The following is a 14,757-nucleotide window of genomic DNA, read 5'->3' on the forward strand; positions in this document are numbered from 1 at the left end:
GTTTGAGTTTTCTTTCTTCCTGGTTGGACATCTGGCAGAGTTTGATATATTCTTTGTCCAACTTTTCTCACGTAGGTAGTGAAATTCAATTCTGTGTAGCTGTCAAAAGGAGTGTGCTTGGTACTTACTGTAGAGCTAGGCTAGCTGTGTCTGTGACAAGGTTTGGCAGGTTTCCTAGCTAGCTAGGGCTCGGCCAATGTGGTATCCAGGTTTTGGCACCGGCACTGCTGGGACGGACCATTTGGAGGAGGAGTTTGGAGAAAATCTTTGGGCCCCTATTGCTGACCTATTTGCAGTTTGGCAACCTATCACATTCTCCTGGAGACCTCTGGGACAACAGAGGAGACCATTCGGAGGAGGATGTAGGGGGTGGGAGGAACACAGAACTTAAAGCATGGAGCCAGAGTAGTGTAGAAACGTTCTCTTTCTCTCTCTCGCTCTCTCTTTAGTCTCTGCTGGACTGTAAATACTGAGTACAGTATGTGTGAAAGTGTCATGGGTCTGACTTCAGCAAGTTAATTGTACAAAAGTTTATTTATTCATTTTCACAATGTTTGTTTTCTGTCTCTACTTTGTTGTGGTGTTTGGTGAATGGCATGGCCTGGCTGGAATGCCACAGTGTGTGGACTCAGGATTCAGACTGCTTCCTGTGGCTCTGCCAAGAAACAAACACTAGCCACGGTCTTTCTCTTGCACTCTCTCCCTCTCTCTCTATCCATCTATCTCTCGCTTCCCTTTCTCTCAATCCCCCCCCCCCCCCCTCTCTCTCTCTCTCTCTCTCTCTCTCTCACTTGTTGGCTGCTTTTTCTTCACTCTGTGGTCCAACTCATCCCAAACCATCTCAATTGGGTTGAGGTGGGGTGATTGTGGAGGCCAGGTCATCTGATGCAGCACTCCATCACTCTCCTTCTTGGTCAAATAGCCCTTACACAGCCCGGAGGTTTGTTTCGGGTCATTGTCCTGTTGAAAAACAAATGATAGTCCCACTTAGGGCTGTGGCGGTCACACAATTTTGTCAGCCAGTGATTGTCAAGCAAATAACTGTCGGCCTCATGGTAATTGACAGTTGATTAACATGAATACATTTCGCGTCTCCTGGCTTCCACACATCTTTAAAAAGTATAATAAATCCATGTAATATAGCCTACACCTTCACAATAAATCCATTATATATTTTAGACAGGTATGAAGAAACATGATGTGAAAAAAATGTAGTCTATTTCATAAGAACAGAATAGCATACTCTGAGTTGCCCTGATGTTAGGTACTGATCTGGCTATGCCATATGGCTGTGGGCTACACCAGGTCATTTAGCAGACAAGATTTGCTTATAATTCCGTTGCATTATTTTCTAGTATGAAGAATACAATTGAACAAATATTTTCTCCAAATGATTTGAGGGAGTGAGCACATGCGGCTATTCTGTGTTGAGCGGTTAACAAAAATAGGTACTCCTATATGCTCAATGTAAAGTTAATAATATAACTTGTTCTACAAACATTGGGCTACATATTTTGATGTTTAATACATTGTAAGGCTACATGATACGACCAATGATGATTTGAAAAAAGTTGCTTGAAAGGCATGAGGTATGCTTTGTTTTTTTTACGTAGTACCTGCAGCATCCCGGAGTTGCCTCTTCACTGTTGACGTTGAGACTGGTGATTCACGGGTACTATTTAATGAAGCTGCCAGTTGAGGACTTGCGAGGTGTCTGTTTCTCAAACTAGACACTCTAATGTACTTGTCCTCTTGCTCAGTTGTGCACCGGGGCCTCCCACTACTCTTTCTATTTTGGTTAGTGCCATTTTGCGCTGTTCTGTGAAGGGAGTAGTACACAGCATTGTACTAGATCTTCAGTTTCTTGGCAATTTCTCGGATAGAAGAGCCTTCATTTCTCAGAACAAGAATAGACTGACGAGTTTCGGAAGAAAGTTCTTTGTTTCTTGCCATTTTGAGCCTGTAATCGAACCCACAAATGCTGATGTTCCAGATACTCAACTAGTCTTAAGAAGGCCAGTTTTATTAAATAAATTCAAATCTGCATCAATCTACCAACAATACCCTATAATGACAACAGGTTTTTAGACATTTAAAAAAATGATAAAAAAATGTAATTCCTTATTCACATAAGTATCCAGACCCTTTGCTACGAGACCCGAAATTGAGCTCAGGTGCATCCTTTTTCCATTGATCATCCTTGAGATGTTTCTACAACTTGATTGGAATCGACCTGTGGTAAATTAAATTGGACCTGATTTGGAAACGTACACACCTGTCTATATAAGCAATCGGGGGAGAAGGGCCTTGGTCAGGGAGGTGACCAAGAACCCAATGGTCACTCTGACAGACCAGTTTCTCTGGAGATGGGAGAACCTTTGAGAAGGACAACCATCTCTGTAGCATTCCACCAATCAGGCCTTTATGGTAGAGTGACCAGACAGAAGCCACTCTTCAGTAAAAGGCACATGACAGCCCACTTGGAGTTTGCCAAAAATCACCTAAAGACTCTCAGACCATGAGAAACAAGATTTTCTGGTCTGATGAAACCAAGATTGAATTCTTTGGCCTGAATGCCAAACGTCACGTCTGGAGGAAACCTGGCACCATCCTTATGATGAAGCATGGTGGTGGCAGCATCATGCTGTGGGGATGTTTTTCAGTGGCAGGCACTGGGAGACTAGTTAGGATGGAGGGAACGATGAATGGAGCAAAGTACAGAGATCCCTGTTGAAATCCTGCTCCAGAATTCTCAGGACTGGGGCGAAGGTTCATCTTCTAACAGGACAATGACCCTAAGCACACAGCCAAGACAACGCAGGAGTGGCTTCGGGACAAGTCTCTGAATGTCCTTGAGTGGCCCAGCCAGAACCTAAAAAATAGCTCTGCAGCGACGCTCCTCATCCAACCTGACAGACCTTGAGATAGTAGAGAAGAATGGGAGAAACTCCTCAAATACAGATGTGCCTAACTTGTAGCGTCATACCCAAGAAGACTCAAGGCTGTAATCGCTGCCATAGGTGCTTCAACAAAGTACTGAGTAAAGGGTCTGAATACTGATGTAAATGTGATATATATATTTTTTCTTCTAAAAAACTGTTTTTGCGTTGCCATTATTGTGTGTAGATTAATGAGGATATAAAAAAACCCACATTTGAATAAGACTAACATTACACAATGTGGAATAAGTCAAGGGATTTGAATACATTCCAAATTAACTATATATTATATTTTATTAATCCTTTATTCTTTGTTTAACCAAGATGATGCTGATTGGTCTCATGATGTGACAAGCCCCTTACAGTGCAATCGGAACCATGTGATTCGTTACAATCAACATCCCCTTGCGGCCTCCAGCTGAAACACACATGCTTAAAAAAGCCCTTGTTGTGTGGAAGTGGTTACCAGTTTAGTTGGTACGTCTTCACGGAAATACATGTTTATTTTCGTTTGCTCAACCCTGAAACAATGACTCGATGCGATGGCAATAAATGTAACAATACGCGTTTTCACAAACTTGCATCAGACACAGGAACAGGATGCCATGTAAGATACCTAAACTCGCTGAAACTAGCAGATTTAGTTTCACAACCCCCTCTTCTCTCCTCCTCCCCCCCTTCATTCTCCTTCTTTATCTATCTTCTTTTTTTTACCGCAGTATCCTTAGTCCCTGCGTTTGTCCTGATTTACCCTCGCCTTTCCCCAGCATGCACTGTGGTGATTTTGGTGCTCTGTCAGAGCGGGGCGGGTGCACACTTTTGATGAGATGAGAGGGTGGAGGGAGGGAGGGAGGACAGTGGCAGTCGGACGTTGTACTCTCTGATGCTGTCTATATTTGTGCTGCTCTCTCACCAAACTACCCCACTCACACCGACCTCACCTCTCCTTCCCCCTCCTCTCCTCCTCCCACCTCCTGCCCCTTCCTCTCCTCCCTCGTTCTCTTCTCCCCCACCCCCTTCCCTCTCTTCTCCCCATTCTCTACTGCAATGGGTTTGCAAATTATTTTGCCCCCTTTTTTTCCCCTCTGTCATTCTGTCCCTGAAATTGTGTGCATATGGATGAAAACTATTAAAAAAAGTGGGTTACAAAGCAGAGCTGAGAGCTGTTTCTGTGAGCGCGCTGATAGCAGTCCTCATCTGACCTGCACTCAGACTGGCACAGTGGAGGGATGCAGGGAGTGAGGAAAGAAGAGAGAGAGAGACCGAGGGGGCGGGGCCCGGGGAGCCAAATGGATTCATGCATTTTAGACGATTCTGCGCTGTTCATTTGATCTAGTGTTCCAATGCTGTGTGTTCTCCACACATGACTGGTTCTCCCTCTCCCTCGGTACTCTCTATCTCTCTCTGGGGGTCAGTTCAGGAGCTTAGTGCTACACGCATATACACACACATCCACACACACAAGCTTACAGATCAAGTGGTTCTGTCTGGCTTGCGGCAGTTATTCAATCCTCCATCCCTCTTTTCTTTCTTCAATAAGAACTGCTCCCCCCTCTATCTGCGCTCTATCCTTAGGGGAAGCTTTTTTCCTCTGCTATTTGTCCTTTGGTGCACCTCAGTAAATATAATTACAGTAGATGACTGTCATGCCACAAGTGGATGAATACACTACCCTGTTCTGTTTATCGCCCTCTGCTGAGGCTAGTTATAAGCATAAGTACTGTATTAGCTACAGGTTTACAGTTATAGTGTAATGTATTTCTTCTCAACTCATTGTTGCCCATTCATTCTGTGACGGGTTTGTATTGACCCCCTCTAGCACTGACTACATATAAAGAACAATATACATGTACTGGCATTCATCTGGTTCCCAGAAACACATTCTGTCCTTCAGACCTGTCTGTCTGCCCGCTGTAGCAGCCTCCACATGACCTGCTGGTCTGCCCGCTGTAGCAGCCTCCTCATGACCTGCCAGTCTGCCCGCTGTAGCAGCCTCCTCATGACCTGTCTGTCTGCCCGCTGTAGCAGCCTCCTCATGACCTGTCTGTCTGCCCGCTGTAGCAGCCTCCTCATGACCTGCCAGTCTGCCCGCTGTAGCAGCCTCCTCATGACCTGTCTGTCTGCCCGCTGTAGCAGCCTCCTCATGACCTGCTGGTCTGCCCGCTGTAGCAGCCTCCTCATGACCTGCTGCTCTGTCCACTGTAGCAGCCTCCTCATGACCTGCCAGTCTGTCCACTGTAGCAGCCTCCACATGACCTGTCTGTCTGCCCGCTGTAGCAGCCTCCACATGACCTGCCGGTCTGCCCGCTGTAGCAGCCTCCACATGACCTGTCTGTCTGCCCGCTGTAGCAGCCTCCACATGACCTGTCTGTCTGCCCGCTGTAGCAGCCTCCACATGACCTGCTGGTCTGCCCGCTGTAGCAGCCTCCTCATGACCTGCTGCTCTGTCCACTGTAGCAGCCTCCTCATGACCTGCCAGTCTGTCCACTGTAGCAGCCTCCACATGACCTGTCTGTCTGCCCGCTGTAGCAGCCTCCACATGACCTGCCGGTCTGCCCGCTGTAGCAGCCTCCTCATGACCTGTCTGTCTGCCCGCTGTAGCAGCCTCCTCATGACCTGTCTGTCTGCCCGCTGTAGCAGCCTCCTCATGACCTGTCTGTCTGCCCGCTGTAGCAGCCTCCTCATGACCTGTCTGTCTGCCCGCTGTAGCAGCCTCCTCGTGACCGGTCTGTCTGCCAGCTGTAGAAGCTGTCATCAAGGCTACTTTAAAGAATCTCAAATCTAAAATGTATTTTGATTTGTTTAACACTTTTTTGGTTACTACACTACTACTACTACTACCATATGTGTTATTTCATAGTTCTGATGTCTTCACTATTATTCTACAATGTCGAAAACAGTCAAATAAAGGAAAACCCTTTGTGTCCAAACTTTTGACTGGTACTATATATATAATTTATAATTCCAAAAATGGATGTGGCAACAACAGACTTCCCCCGTTAAGTCTATCCAAAGTGTGCAAGTTTGAACATGTGTCCATTTGGCCTATGGATTTTTTCCCAGCATGTATTAGATTGAGCAAGAAAAGTCTCACTTTCATTCCATAGGCTGGGATCTGCAATATGCAGCTGTTGCAGGAGCACATTTTTCACTGGCTGTCCAAAACAATTATTGATAGGCAGCTTAAACTTCAAGAATTCAACCATTATTGGGTTTAAATACACATTTAGATTTGTGAACAGCCATCCACATCGGCTACAATCCGTAGGGCGTAAATAGGTAAATGAGAGCATTGCAGGGTGATTCACATCAATGAGTTTTATGTAGATATCAGTAATATCAGCCTAATATCTGTATCGCCGTAGACTACATCACTGCTGTCATCCTTACCTCCAAGCCTTTAATCAAGTTGGATAATCTCTGGATGCCGACAGCAGTCACACCATTGGAAGACATAGCTTGGACTATGTCCTACAAAAGCCAATTCCTGCTCTTTTCCCGCAATCCATCAAACACATTTGGTGTGTCATCATGGTGGTCTCTGGCTTGTGGTAAGACTTTATTATAATTTTTATTTCACCTTTATTTAACCAGGTAGGCCAGTTCTCATTTACAACTGCGACTTGGCCAATATAAAGCAAAGCAGCGCGACAACAAAACAACACAGAGTTAAACATGGAGTAAACAAAAGTACAGTCAATAACAATAGAAAACATCTATACACAGTGTGTGTAAATGGAGTAAGAAGGTAAGGCAATAAATAGGCCATAGTAGCGAAGTAATTACAATTTAGCAAATTAATACTGGGGTGATAGATGAGCAGATGATGATGTGCAAGTAGAAATGCTGGTGTGCAAAAAAAGTATATAAAAACATTATGGGGATGGGGTAGGTAGTTGGATGGGCTATTTACAGAGGGGCTGTGTACGATAAGGTAAGCTGCTCTGACAGCTGATGCTTAAAGTTAGTGAGGAAGATATGTCTCCAACTTCAGAGATTTTTTTTTGCAATTCGTTCCAGTCATTGGCAGCAGAGAACTGGACTTGCTCAGGTGGAACAAACTTAAAGTTGTGCCTTTTTTCAATGCTGATTCGAATGTCTTTGAGAAAATAGAGAAGTGTCAGATTTTTTTCTCGCAAACATCCTTTCTGAATTTAAAAGTAATCTGATTACAACATTTTTGCTGGTAACGTAACAGATTACAGTTACCGTTTCTGTAATCCCTTACATGTAATGGATTACATATCCATTACTCCCCAACCCTGCTCATATACTGTACCATGTCTTGAAATATGAGTTCTGCTTTTAATCACATGTATTTGTTGTATAGTATGCTACATGACAAGCTGGGTGTGAATCGTGCGTGCAAGCTTGTGTGTGGGCTACAAGACAATCTGGTCGTCAATCTCAAGAGGAAATAACAGCTTTAGTACATGGTATTCTAGCCAGAGATTATATACAGAGAGAAGCCACAGAATGTACAGTAGGGAACTCTTTTAGATTCAGAGTAATATGGGGTTGAATCCCAACTGTAGATACATGAGGGTCTTTGAAGAAAACATTCTACATTTGTTGTGCAGATAAGTGTGCATATTTATAGTCTTTATCTACAGTAGTATATTCAGTTCTTATGGAAGAACTTGGATGTGACATTTGACAGCTAAAATTACTAATTTCAATCTCTTTACAGAATTACAGAATCATTGTATTCTGGCAAATGGACTTTCAAAGAACGCAAATGGATATATTATATTCCTGTTCTATTTTATTCCATTTTTGGCTTGATGAAGAACTTTGAAGCCTGGTGTGTTTTTAAGTGCTGTGCATCAGATGTAGGAGAATGAGAGATGAATGCCAAGCTCTCCTCTGAATCATTGAGTCAACCTCAAATATAACTCAATCACCATGGAAACACAGGGAAATGATAGTTGATCAGAATGCATTGGGCAGATCTCTCTCTCTCTCTCATTCACTCACTCACTCACTCACTCACAGTACCAATGATGAAATGTGAGCTGTTTCAGACTAAAAGTATAATAATATGTAAACGATACTTCATGAAATATTAACATTCGCTCATTTACTGCCCCTTGTGCCCCATACTGCTGGTCAGGAGTGTATATTTGAATGATAGGTATGATATGCAATGAATAGATTTCTTTCATGTGAAATGAATATGGTGGATTTTTAAGGTTAGGGAAAAGTGCAGTGAATAGTGACACTTTTTAGGGTGTCAATATAAATGAATGTATTTATGGTTTGTAATTTTGTCTTCTCTTTTAAACATTATATGTGTTATTGTTTTTGCCATCGAGGACCACTTTGGAAACGAGCGTTTTAATTAATACTTATAAGTGATATCCTCTGGGTCCACATTGCACATTTGTTGTATATGTCTGTTACCAAAAATAAATTCAGTTCTATTATGAGCTTCCCGAAAAGTGTTTATGCAGTTCAATTCACTTGTGCGACAGACAGCCAGAGATATGTGATTACTGCCACCAGAAGAGGATTGGCTACGTGGCACTGAACTAATGGAGTCAACAAAACAAATAAACAAGTTGTTTCCTTTAGTTTGCTTTCTCCCTTTTCCTTCCTGCGTTGTGCAGTACTCTACTGCAGGGGTTCCAAAACTTTTTCACTCGCACTGTTCATGACATTAACTGTTCACACCGCTCTTATTTCTTGCAATTCTATAATTTTGTCATGGGGTATACTCTGTTATTTTTCTGTTTTTAAATAACTAATTGACCGACGTCTGTTAAATTATTTGAATTCCATTTTGTTCATTGTTTTTCTTCCTGGGAAATCAAATGCGCACATTGCGCAGTTTCTCTAGAGATAAATCAGATCAAGCCCGAAAAAAACGCCACTCGCTGGAGAAGACAGATTTTGGGATATCCCTCTCGCTTTGCCTCTTCCTCTCTGGTTTAGCGCAGAAAACGTGGTAATTAACTATAATGACCATAATCCATTGCGCGTTACTTGTCTGGGTGTTTCTTTTACACCTTCTATGTTAGGTTCGTCTGGGGCAGACACGGAAAGAGAGTGCGCGATCGAGAGGGTAGTGGCTTTGCGAGGTATCTCTACTTGAAAATTATGATCTAAGTGATTGATAGTTGGTATTCAGCATTCATAAAAGTATGCCTTATTTACTTTGAAGAACTACTAAAATAGTGATTTTGTCAGTCATTATAGGCATCAGCTTTATAGAGATGAGATAGCATTTATTTATTTTTTATCCATAAATTGACTGAGAACACGTTCTCACTTGCAGCAACAACCTGGGGAATAGTTACAGGGGGATGAATGAGCCAATTGTAAACTGGGGATTATTAGGTGACCATGATGGTTTGAGGGCCAGATTGGGAATTTAGCCAGGACACCAGGGTTAACATCCCTACTCTTACAATAAGTGCCATGGGATCTTTAATGACCTCAGAGAGTCAGGACACCCGTTTAACATCCCATCCGAAAGACAGCACCCTACACAGGGCAGTGTCCCCAATCACTGCCCTGGGGCATTGGGATATTACTTTTTTTTAGACCAGAGGAAAGAGTGCCTCCTACTGGCCCTCCAATACCACTTCCAGCAGCATCTGGTCTCCCATCCAGGAACTGACCACCCTGCTTAGCTTCAGAAGCAAGCCAGCAGTGGTATGCAGGGTGGTATGCTGCTGGTGATTTAAATAATAGTCATCAAATAACACAAATGTAATATACCCAACAACAGAAATACAGTGATTTCAGAAAGTATTCAGACCTCTTGAATTGTTACACATTTTGTTACGTTATAGCCTTATTCTTTTATTTTTTATTTTACCCCCTTTTCTCCCCAATTGCGTGGTATCCAATTGTTAGTAGTTACTATCTTGTCTCATCGCTACAACTCCCGTACGGGCTCGGGAGAGACGAAGGTCGAAATCCATGCATCCTCCGAAACACAACCCAACCAAGCCGCACTGCTTCTTAACACAGCGCGCATCCAACCCGGAAGCCATCCGTACCAATGTGTCAGAGGAGAAATAGTGCACCTGGCGACCTGGTTTGCGTGCACTGCGCCCGGCCCGCCACAGGAGTCGTTAAGTGCGCGATGAGACAAGGATATCCCTACCGGCCTAACCCGGACGACGCTAGGCTAATTGTGCGTCGCCCCATGGACCTCCTGGTTTGGGGCCGGCTGCGACAGAGCCTGGGCTCAAACCTACCACTCGAGGCACAGATCTGGGGAAGGGTACCAACACATTTCGTTAGCATTGAAGGTCCCCAATAACACAGTGGCCTCCATCATTCTTAAATGGGGTAGAAGGGCCTTGGTCAGAGAGATGCCCAAGAACCCGATGGTCACTGACAGATACAGAGTTCCTCTTTGGAGATGGGAGAACCTTCCAGAAGGACAACCATCTCTGCAGCACTCCAACAATCAGGCCTTTATGGTAGAGTGGCCAGACAGAAGCCACTCCTCAGTGAAAGGCACATGACAGCCCGCTTGGAGTTTTCCAAAAGGCACCTAATGACTCTCAGACCATGAGAAACAAGATTCTCTGGTCTGATAAAACCAAGATTGAACTCTTTGACCTGAATGCCAACCATCATGTCTGGAGGAAACATGGCACCATCCCTACGGTGAAACATGGTGGTGGCAGCATCATGCTGTAGGGATGTTTTTCAGTGGCAGGCACTGGCAGACTAGTCAGAAAGGAGGGAAGAATGAACGGAGCAAAGTACAGAGAGATACGTGATGAAAACATGCTCCAAAGTGCTCAGGACCTCAGACTGAGACGAAGGTTCACCTTCCAATAGGACAATGACCCTGAGCACACAGCCAAGAAGACAATGCAGGAGTGGCTTCTGGACAAGTCTCTGAATGTCCTCGAGTGGCCCAGCTAGAGCCTGGACTTGAACCTGATCGAACATCTCTGGAGAGACCTAAAAATAGCTGTGCAGCTACGCTCCCCATTCAACCTGACAGAGCTTGAGATGATCTGCAGAGAAGATTGGGAGAAACTCCCCAAATTCAGGTATGCCAAGCTTGTTTTTTGAAATTTTATTTCACCTTTATTTAGCCAGGTAGGCTAGTTGAGAACAAGTTCTCATTTGCAACTGCGACCTGGCCAAGATAAAGCATAGCAATTCGACACATACCACAACACAGAGTTAAACATGGAATAAACAAAACATACAGTCAATAATACAGTAGAAAAAAAATAAAACAAAAGTCTATATACAGTGAGTGCAAATGAGATAAGATAAGGGAGTTAAGGCAATAAATAGTTACAATATAGCAATTAAACACTGGAATGGTAGATGTGCAGAAGATGAATGTGCAAGTAGAGATACTGGGGTGCAAAGGAGCAAGATAAATACATACATACAGTATGGGGATGCGGTAGATAGATGGGCTGTTTACAGATGGGCTATGTACATGTGCAGTGATCTGTAAGCTGCTCTGATAGTTGGTGCTTAAAGCTAGTTAGGGAGATGTGAGTCTCCAGCTTCAGTGATGTTTGCAGTTCATTCCAGTCATTAGCAGCAGAGAACTGGAAGGAAAGGTGACCAAAGGAGGAATTGGCTTTGGGGGTGACCAGTGAGATATACCTGCTTGTAGCGTCACACCCAAGAAGACTCTGTAATCGCTGCCAAAGGTGCTTAAACAAAGTACTGAGTAAAGGGTCTGAATACTTACGTAAATATGTGATATTTTCAGTTTTTCATTTTGTATAAATTAGCAAAAAATTCTAAAAACCTGTTTTTGCTTTGCTATTATGGTGTATTGTGTGTAGATTGATGAATAAACAAGAACCATTTAATCCATTTTAGAATAAGGCTGTAAAGTCACCAAATGTGGAAGAAGTCAAGTGGTCTGAATACTTCCTGAATGCACTGTATTTTATTAAAGCAAAGTAATGTGAATAAATGATGGTTAATAAGTGATAAGCAGTAATGGGCAGTCACTACCATCATGGGTCTTTTTAAAATGTATTTTACATCTGTTGTTACAGCATTCAACCTACACATTGCATTGTGCATTTAATGTTTAAAACAATAATCAAAACCAAAGTCCAAAACTGTGGTTATTTTCTAATAATCTAACCTAAACTGAACAGACCAGAAAGCCCTAATCGCTCAGAGCTACAGTAACGGCAAAAATACCTCGCCCGCTTTAATAACTAGATTTGATCAGACATTACACACAGAGAAATGAGTCATCAGAGAGTGAGAGGGGGAAATGGAGAGAAATAAGCTGAGAGTGAGAGAGAGGCTGAGAGGCCCTAGTGAAAAAGAAGGGGGGTAAGAAGTGGAAAAGTTCTTGTGGGAGGTTAAGGGAGTCATAAAGCATCTCTGGGATCTTCAACCCTCTGCTTCTGCATATGTGTGTACCACGTGTGTACGTCGTGTGTGTACCACGTGTGTACGTCGTGTGTACCACGTGTGTACCTCGTGTGTACGTCGTGTGTGTACCTTGTGTGTACGTCATGTGTGTACGCCATGTGTGTACCTCGTGTGTGCCTTGTGTGTACCTCGTGTGTACCTCGTGTGTACCTCGTGTGGACCTCGTGTGTGCCTTGTGTGTACCTCGTGTGTACCTCATGTGTGTATCTCATGTGTGTACGTCGTGTGTACCTCGTGTGTACGTCGTGTGTACTTCATGTGTGTACTTCGTGTGTACGTCGTGTGTGTACCTCGTGTGTACCTCATGTGTGTACCTCATGTGTGTACTTCGTGTGTACGTCGTGTGTGTACCTCGTGTGCCACTGCGTATGTGTACATCCAGAGTGTCACTGTTTGTTTCTTCATAAAAGGCTAATGCTCGATGCAAGGCCCGATGCAAGGCTCGATGCAAGGCTCGATGCAAGGCCCGATGCAAGGCCCGATGCAAGGCCCGATGCATGGCCCGATGCAAGGCCCGATGCAAGGCCCGATGCAAGGCCCGATGCAAGGCTCGATGCAAGGCTCGATGCAAGGCTCGATGCAAGGCTCGATGCAAGGCTCGATTGTAAGGCTCGATGCAAGGCTCGATGCAAGGCTCGATGCAAGGCTCGATGCAAGGCTCGATTGTAAGGCTCGATGCAAGGCTCGATTGTAAGGCCCGATGCAAGGCTCGATGCAAGGCTCGATGCAAGGCTCGATGCAAGGCTCGATTGTAAGGCTCGATGCAAGGCTCGATTGTAAGGCTCGATGCAAGGCTCGATTGTAAGGCTCGATGCAAGGCTCGATTGTAAGGCTCGATGCAAGGCTCGATGCAAGGCTCGATGCAAGGCTCGATGCAAGGCTCGATTGTAAGGCTCGATGCAAGGCTCGATTGTAAGGCTCGATGCAAGGCTCGATGCAAGGCTCGATTGTAAGGCTCGATGCAAGGCTCGATGCAAGGCTCGATTGTAAGGCTCGATTGTAAGGCTCGATTGTAAGGCTCGATTGTAAGGCCCGATGCATTGTCTTAATACACGTTGCTTTTAGTGCCAGTACTCACAGTAGAAAGTGCGAGTTGCCAGTACTTGCAGGCTTTCAGCGGCCCACTATTTGTTTGGTAGTACATTTATTTGTTCATGTATGTGCTTCAGTGAAGGCTGTTAAGGGGAGGACGGATCATAATAATGGCTGGAATGAAGTCAATGGCATGGTACCCACCACATTAAAGTCAGTGGCATGGTATCCACCACATAGAAACCATGTGTTTGATACCATTCCATTGACTCCATTTCAGCTTATTATGAGCCGTCATCCCCTCAGCAGCCTCCACTGATGTGCTTTAACTCGTTGTCGAGCATTAGGCCTATACATGGACATTATTTTTGATTATAGCACCGCAAACCTCTTTGGACGTATTTGAATAGAAAACATTTTACAACTGTTATGATCGATTAAGAGACTGATAGTGTTGATCGCTCAGACACCAGAATCTGATGTTTGGTTCTCGTTCTTCCAGGATTCTGTCTGGGGGAACTCGGCAGACTCCTCCAATCCCTCCCTCTCTCTATGCCTCTCTCCCTCCCTCTGGTAAGAATGGCCTTTTGTCAGACAGCTAGCCAGCGTCCAACACTTCACACACACAGCGTCTCATAGCATGCCAGGGTCTGCTCTGCTCTGCCAATACCGAGAGCCGTAAGCTACACTTCAGCCCATCTCCCAGGCCTCAGCTAAACAGCACACACACAGACATTCAAAAACAGGGATGCATATATATGTGTGTGTGTGTGTGTGTGTGTGTGTGTGTGTCAGAGGAGGCTGGTGGGAGGAGCTGTAAGAGGTCAGGCTCGTTGTAATGGCTGGCATGGAATCATGTTTGTATTATTAACCTTTGTTTAACTAGGGGAAGTCATTGAGACCAGGGTCTCATTTCCAATGCTTCCCTGAGAACAACAGTTCAAGCAATGTGAACAAAAATTCAAGCATGATAACTACAAAATTGCAGTTACAGCATTTAAAATAAATTACGTTACATTCAAAATGCCAGTAGAAACAATATATACAATCAATTAAAACAAGTGCAATCAATCAAAACAAGTAAATTAACCTTTTGGGACCAAATAAGTTTTAGAGTGACCTGTATGTCATTCCGGCAGGTAGCCTAGTGGTTAGAGTGTTGGGCCAGTAACCAAAAGGATGCTGGATCGAATCCCCGAGCTGACAAGGTAAAAATCTGTTATCCTGCCAATGAACAAGGCAGTTAACCCACTGTTGCTAGGCTGTCATTGTAAGTAAGAATTTCTTCTTAACTGACTTGCCTAGTTAGATAAAGGTTAAATAAATAATTCCAGGACTGAGGGGTATAGTAACTGAAACCAGTCTCCCCTAACTCAGAGGAGACCTCTAGAAC

General features: G+C 44.1%; 1 protein-coding gene across 9 annotated transcripts in view; it reads left to right on the forward strand.

The window, feature by feature from the left end:
* Nucleotides 1–14,757, forward strand: part of LOC110488157 (thyroid hormone receptor beta) — a 117,983-nt gene that overhangs the window by 56,427 nt on the left and 46,799 nt on the right. Inside the window, exon 1 of one of the 9 annotated variants that reach the window (XM_036970752.1) lies at nt 13,915–13,937. The exons of the other annotated variants lie outside the window; for them this stretch is intronic. The gene's annotated coding sequence lies outside the window, so the exon portion shown is untranslated. Of the gene's footprint in view, nt 1–13,914; nt 13,938–14,757 lie in introns of those variants that run through there. 9 annotated transcript variants of the gene reach the window in all.

The sequence above is a fragment of the Oncorhynchus mykiss genome, chromosome 32, assembly GCF_013265735.2.
Source record: "Oncorhynchus mykiss isolate Arlee chromosome 32, USDA_OmykA_1.1, whole genome shotgun sequence".
Lineage (NCBI taxonomy): Eukaryota > Metazoa > Chordata > Actinopteri > Salmoniformes > Salmonidae > Oncorhynchus > Oncorhynchus mykiss.